Source organism: Cebus imitator, unplaced genomic scaffold (assembly GCF_001604975.1).
Source record: "Cebus imitator isolate Cc_AM_T3 unplaced genomic scaffold, Cebus_imitator-1.0 Scaffold76, whole genome shotgun sequence".
In the NCBI taxonomy this organism is placed as follows: Eukaryota; Metazoa; Chordata; class Mammalia; order Primates; family Cebidae; genus Cebus; species Cebus imitator.
Genome location: NW_016107391.1, coordinates 8,200,683 through 8,206,237, shown reverse-complemented (window position 1 = coordinate 8,206,237; position 5,555 = coordinate 8,200,683). Strand labels below are relative to the sequence as shown.

Here is a 5,555-nt window from a genome sequence, read left to right as displayed (position 1 = left end):
AAAAAAAAAAAAAAAAAAAAAAACAAAAGGTCACTCCGAACCACAGGGTCCAGAGTCCTTCATGTCCATAATGAGGCACTGTCTAGCTGACCAGGTCCCGGAAGAATGCCTCCCACTAGATCCCAGGGAAAATGGACCCTTATAATAGACACTCAGCACCACTGTCCTTGTAACAAATAGGGGTGACTCCATTGTCCACTGCTGGCTGGTCTACACTCAGCCATGCCCAAGTTCACTCTGATTGGTGCGGAAGAATAGTATCTCCCATCAGAACAGCAATTTCTACTTTTCAAAAAGGCATTCACATCTGCTAGCTCCTTGCAAGGGTCCCCTGGAGTGCAACTGCAATGCAAGAGCACCACCACTCAGGCCAGGCCTTGAATCCCAGCTCCACTCCTGCCAGGCTGTTAGCTCACAGTGGTTACCTCGCCTCTCTGTGCTCAAGTCTGCTGACCTGTGAAATGGAAACACACTACCTCTCTCCCAGGATGTGTAGGGTGGTGGACTCAACGTCACAGAACTTTCTTCGAGCCTCTAGAAAGGTGCTGAGCAAGCCCTCAATCAGCAATCACTGTGATGACAACCATACTTTTATGGTAGAGAAACTGAAGCACAAGAAAGTGACTTGACCTGTATGGGACAGACCCTACAGCTCATCAGACCTGTGTTGTGGGCCCAAGCTGCTCTCCAGTGCTCTTTCCAGCACAGTTCTGAGTAAAGAACTTAGAGTCCCACCCATCCCAAACCCCCTGAGTAAATGGTTAAATGGAGAGATGTGCCCAGACCCAGCTGACGAGCGCACTGGTCACCTTTTCTCAGTGGCTACCACAGGAGTCCATAGAAAGCCCAAAGCCACAGACTACAGAAACTCAGAGCACAAGGAGGGGAGGCCTCCAGACTTGAGCTGCTCCTCAGACACACATGTGCCTCTCCCAGTCACTACCACCGAAGACACTGCACCAGGGGAAATTCCAGCAAGGGCAAACTGGACTTCAGTGCTTCCGGAGCATCTTCTTGGTAAAGGTGGAGGGTGGATGCCCTTCACCACCCCAGTATGGAGTTCATGTCCACATCCACCTAGTGTTCAGCAGGGGCAGGGGTCCGTAGGCACCTCATCCCTGTATGGTCCCCTGCTTTCTGTGCTACAAATAGCCCCTGCCTACAGCCCGACTCTAGAATAGCAGAAATAAAACTAATCAACAGTGAGCAGTCCCCACTACCCAGAGGCAGGCACCATACTCAGGACAACTCCAGCACAAGCCATCAATCCACCCACCATGAGGGAAGGAGTAACAGCCCCAACACCTTCTGCAGAACCCCATTCACCCATGTCACCGTCCCTGCAAGCCCAGAAACACCAGTTCAACAACTTTCCCTCGAAAGAAGATGATGTATTTAAAGCACTTATTTCAAGACTGTTACAGTTCTTCAAATATTTGTGGCTCTCTGCTAGGTGAGGCTGTTTTCTGCAAGTGAGATGTCTGTGTCCCTCAAATGGATGTCCAGGGATGCGCATGGCGGCTCACGCCTGTAGTGCCAGCACTTTGGGAGGCTGAGGCAAGTGGATTGCTTGAGGCCGGGAGTTTGAGACCAGCTTGTCCAACATGGCAAAACCCCATCTCTACTAAAAGTACGAAAATTAACCAGGCCTGGTGATATGTGCCTGGGATCCCAGATACTCTGGGAGGCTGAGGTGGGAGGATTGCTTGATCCCAGGAGGCAGAAGCTGCAATGAGCTGCTATGGTGCCGCTGTACTCCAGCCCCGGCAACAGAGCAAGACCCTGTCTCCAAAAATAAAAAATAAAAAAATAAAAGCCAGGATCAAAGGGCTATGGTCTGGGTCTGCAGCCGTTTATGTGCCCCTTCAATAATTCCACATACACCTAATGAGCACCTACGATGTTCCCGCTACCGGAATAATAAAACTCTGTCAATAAGGGTGGGTGGATTCTGATACAAGAGTGCATTTACCTCCGCCCCAGACCCTTCTGAAGCACCTACTGTGTGCCAGGCAGCACCAGCCCACTCACTGAAGACAAAGTAGCACAGGGTTTCAGTCTGACCCCTAGGAGCTCAGTGGGTCCAGAGCTGGCGTGGGCAGAATGAAAGCAGGCCCTGGGTAGTCTGCCCTGGCCTTGCCAGCAGTGGAGGAGTTTAGGAAATGGAGGCGCCCTTTAACCTACCTCCCCAGGAGAGGGCGGAGGCTAGTCAAGGGGATAGAGGCGCCAGGCGGAACGGGCCTCCAAACCAGAGTCTGCGCCTGTATTTAAGGTCTGCACATGCAAACTTACAGCTCGAGCTTGAAAATGTCCATTTGTAGACTTACAACATTTTTCATAAATTATCCTAAAGTTACTCAATACCTGGTATACAACGCTTGTTAATAATAGTGTAAGAATGCTTAAAAACAGGAGCTACATTTATTGAACCCTTTCCACAATGCACGTGTAGCAAAATGATCTGCGGGGGATGAGCTGGATTCACCGAAAAAGTCCCAAAGGTGTCAGGGTTTCTACTTAGCCCTTCTCCATACCAGCACCACTCGAAAGGTTTCATGTTAGTTCATTTTATTCTTCCCCAAAACTCAACGAAGGAGAGATACAACTGCTCCCATTCTACAGAGGAGAAAACTAAGGTTTGGGGTCCTCCCAGTTGTGTGACCTTGGACAAATCACCAGGACTGCGGGCCTCTATTCAAACCTCAGGCTCTGCCATCAGTTTCCCGAATGCCCAGCCGCATTTGGCGAATGAATGAACGACTGAACCAGGAATCACTCCCAAGGCCAAGAAGGCCACATCCTTCCCCGTGAGGCCTCCTTTTCTGAGCCCAAACTCCAGCCTAGGCCCGAGCTCCGACCTCTACGGCCTAAGTCGACTCTCGGCCGGTGCGTTCCGCCCCAGAAGGCTCTGGCACAGGCGGGCGGTGCCGGGCGCCAGCTTCTGCGGGCGTGGGCCGGCCAAGGCGTGTGGGCCTGGGGCGCGGGGCCACGGTTGTCACGTGAGCTCACTACTGCGACGGCAGCGTGGCCCGCACCGGCCCCTGGGCCTGGCCCGGCGAGCGTGGGTGGCGGTCGGGTCCCTGCCGGATCCGCGGTCGTGGGATCCAGGGCCAGAGGGCGCCGCCGGGGAAGGTCACCTAGACGCGCAGCCCGCCGTGCCTCCACGCGGCCGCCGGTGCCCTTCCGCCTGCAAGCCCGGGCCGCCTCTCGCCGCCAGCCGCAGGCGTCTCTGGACCCTCGGCCGCGCGCTCCCCAGCCCGGGCCCGCTCAGCGCCCGCTTGCGCGGCCTTCTCAGACCTCCGCTGCCCAGCCAGGCCAGCACCGGCCGCTCCCGCTCCCTCCCCTGGGCCGGGCTCCCGGGGCCCCTAGCCCTGGCCCTCGCCCGCCCCTCCCTCAGCGCCTCCCTCTCAGCTCCCCAGGCGCCCGGCCCGCCGTCCGGGGTGCAAGGGAGCCAGGGCCCTTTTCCGCTGCGCCTACCTCCGAGGCGGTGGCGGCGGGCTCGGCGGCGGCTACCGCTGGGGCTGCGGCGCGGAGGCAGGGAGCGGAGCGGAACGGAGCGGAGCGAGCAGCGGGGCCAAGGGCGGGGCGGCGCGGACGGCGGCGGCGCGGACCCGCCTCCCCTCCCGCGCGCCGTGCCCGGCGCGCTCCGCCCCCAGGCCCCTCCGGGGAAAGTTCCCTGGCCGGGCCCAGGTCCCTATCCCGCTCCCTGGCCGCGCTCTTACCCTTCCGGGCTCCGCGGTCCCCGCAGCGGACACAGGAGCCTGCGGGAGTGTGCGAGCGCGCCGGAGGATCTGCGTGCGCTCGGGCACTGGGAGGCGCAGGCCTGACGTGTGCACCGTGTGTGCGTGCGCGGGGACACGCGGGTCCTTGCTGGAAACCTCGGCCCCAGTGGCAGCGCTCTGGAAGAGAAGGAGGCCTTCCGATTCGCTGAGCGGTGACCCTGAGGTCCCTGCGCTAATGGAAGACGCACCCGGCTCCTGGGCCTCCTGCTCTGCCTCGGTGCTGCTAGATTCCCCCGGGAGTTGATGTAGTGGCCGGCGCTGGACCCGAGCCTCGCCTTGGTGGACGAAGTGGCCCCCGGTCCCCCCTCAAAGCCCACGTGGGCCCCATCCCCCAAGAGCAGTCCCAGGCCCCGCGCGGACGCTGGGCGCCGGGGGCGGCGCAGATACAGAGTAGCGGCGGCGACTGTGGCTCACGGGCTCCGGATACATTGTGTCTGGCGCTTCCGACCCGCCAGCTCGGCACTAAACAATTGCGGAGAAAACCCATGTGCGCCGAGTTTGCACTACAGATTAGCGATTTTCTCCTGTAGGAAAGCTACTGGCCGCCAATTTCCGTGCATTTGAGAGGTAAAAAAACAAAACAATAAAACGTGAATTGGGTTTTGCGAGGTCCCTGCTGGGCCTCTCGGGGCGAAGAGATCAGGCCGGTTCTGGCCGGCCGAGGGCGCCCGGGTAAACCGGCGACCAGCCGGGGCCTGGCCTCCTGCGGGACCCAGTTAGTGTGTGTTGAGTGAACCGTCACCTTCTCCCTGCTAGGCCTAAGCGAGCGATCTCGTTTGCCACTGAGTGTCTCCTGTGTTCCGCGCGAGGCCCATTCGAAGCAGGTTTCAAGAATTAATTTGTCAGATGGATGAAGATTCTGCACACCCTTCGCCTTTGATCTACAAACGTCCTCGAAGGCTTGAGGTGTCTAGGGCCCTTTGGAGGAGGTGCCGGGTTACAGAATCAGGACACTCCTCACAACCAGCTGCAACACCAGCTAAGGCAGTAGGCAACTGGGGCTGCGGAGGAGGCAATCAGGACTGGCTGCGGGAAAGAGGCGGCAGATTACATGTGAAAGTAGCGACTCGAGTTAGAAAAGGTGTTCCAGTGGGATGGGGTGCTGAGGAAGAAGGCAGCTGATACAGAGTAGGAGCGGGGTGCGGACAGGGTGCCTAGGCCCTATGTAGGGACTGGGGGAGGAGTGACTGGGAATGTGAGGAAGAGCCCTCCTCAGGATCCTGGTTAGTATAGGATGGATTCTATAACCCTCCCAGGCCCACGAGTTGCCTGGGGACTCCGGGCTTCCCAGCCTGGTGGTCCCTACCCTCCACATAGAGACTGGTGGGCAGAAGGAGGGCAGGACCTCAGGGAGGCCGGCGGGACAAGGCAGGGCTCCAGGAACCTCAACGGGCTAGGAACAGATGGCAGTGCAGCCCAGTTGTGAGGCTGGGAGCAAATGTGGAAGGGCTCCCTCCCCTCTAGCACCACTTCTCAACTCCACTTTCAAGAACCAACCTGGAGGCCAGGCGTGTTGGCTCACGCCTGTAATCCGAACACTTTGGGAGGCCAAGGCGGACAGATCACCTGAGGCCAAGAGTTCAAGACCACCCTGGCCAACATGGTGAAACCCTGTCTCTACTAAAAATAAAAAAGGTAGCTAAGCATGGTGGTGTGTGCCTGTAATCCCAGCTACTCAGGAGGCTGAGGCACGAGAACCACTTGAACTTGGGCAGTAAGTCCAGATCAAGCCACTGCACTCCAGCCTGAGTTACAAAGTGAGACTGTCTCAAA

The 5,555-nt window shown here is 58.0% G+C and overlaps 1 protein-coding gene across 4 annotated transcripts in view; it reads right to left on the bottom strand.

Moving 5' to 3' along the window:
* VDAC1 (voltage dependent anion channel 1) overlaps positions 1 to 3,953 on the bottom strand; it is a 32,760-nt gene extending 28,807 nt beyond the window's left edge. The window contains exon 1 of one of the 4 annotated variants that reach the window (XM_017532411.1): positions 3,723 to 3,953. The gene's annotated coding sequence lies outside the window, so the exon portion shown is untranslated. Of the gene's footprint in view, positions 1 to 3,477; positions 3,592 to 3,722 lie in introns of those variants that run through there. The other 3 variants (XM_017532414.2, XM_017532412.2, XM_017532410.2) reach the window with 3 other exon arrangements.
* Between the last annotated feature and the right edge of the window lie 1,602 nt (positions 3,954 to 5,555).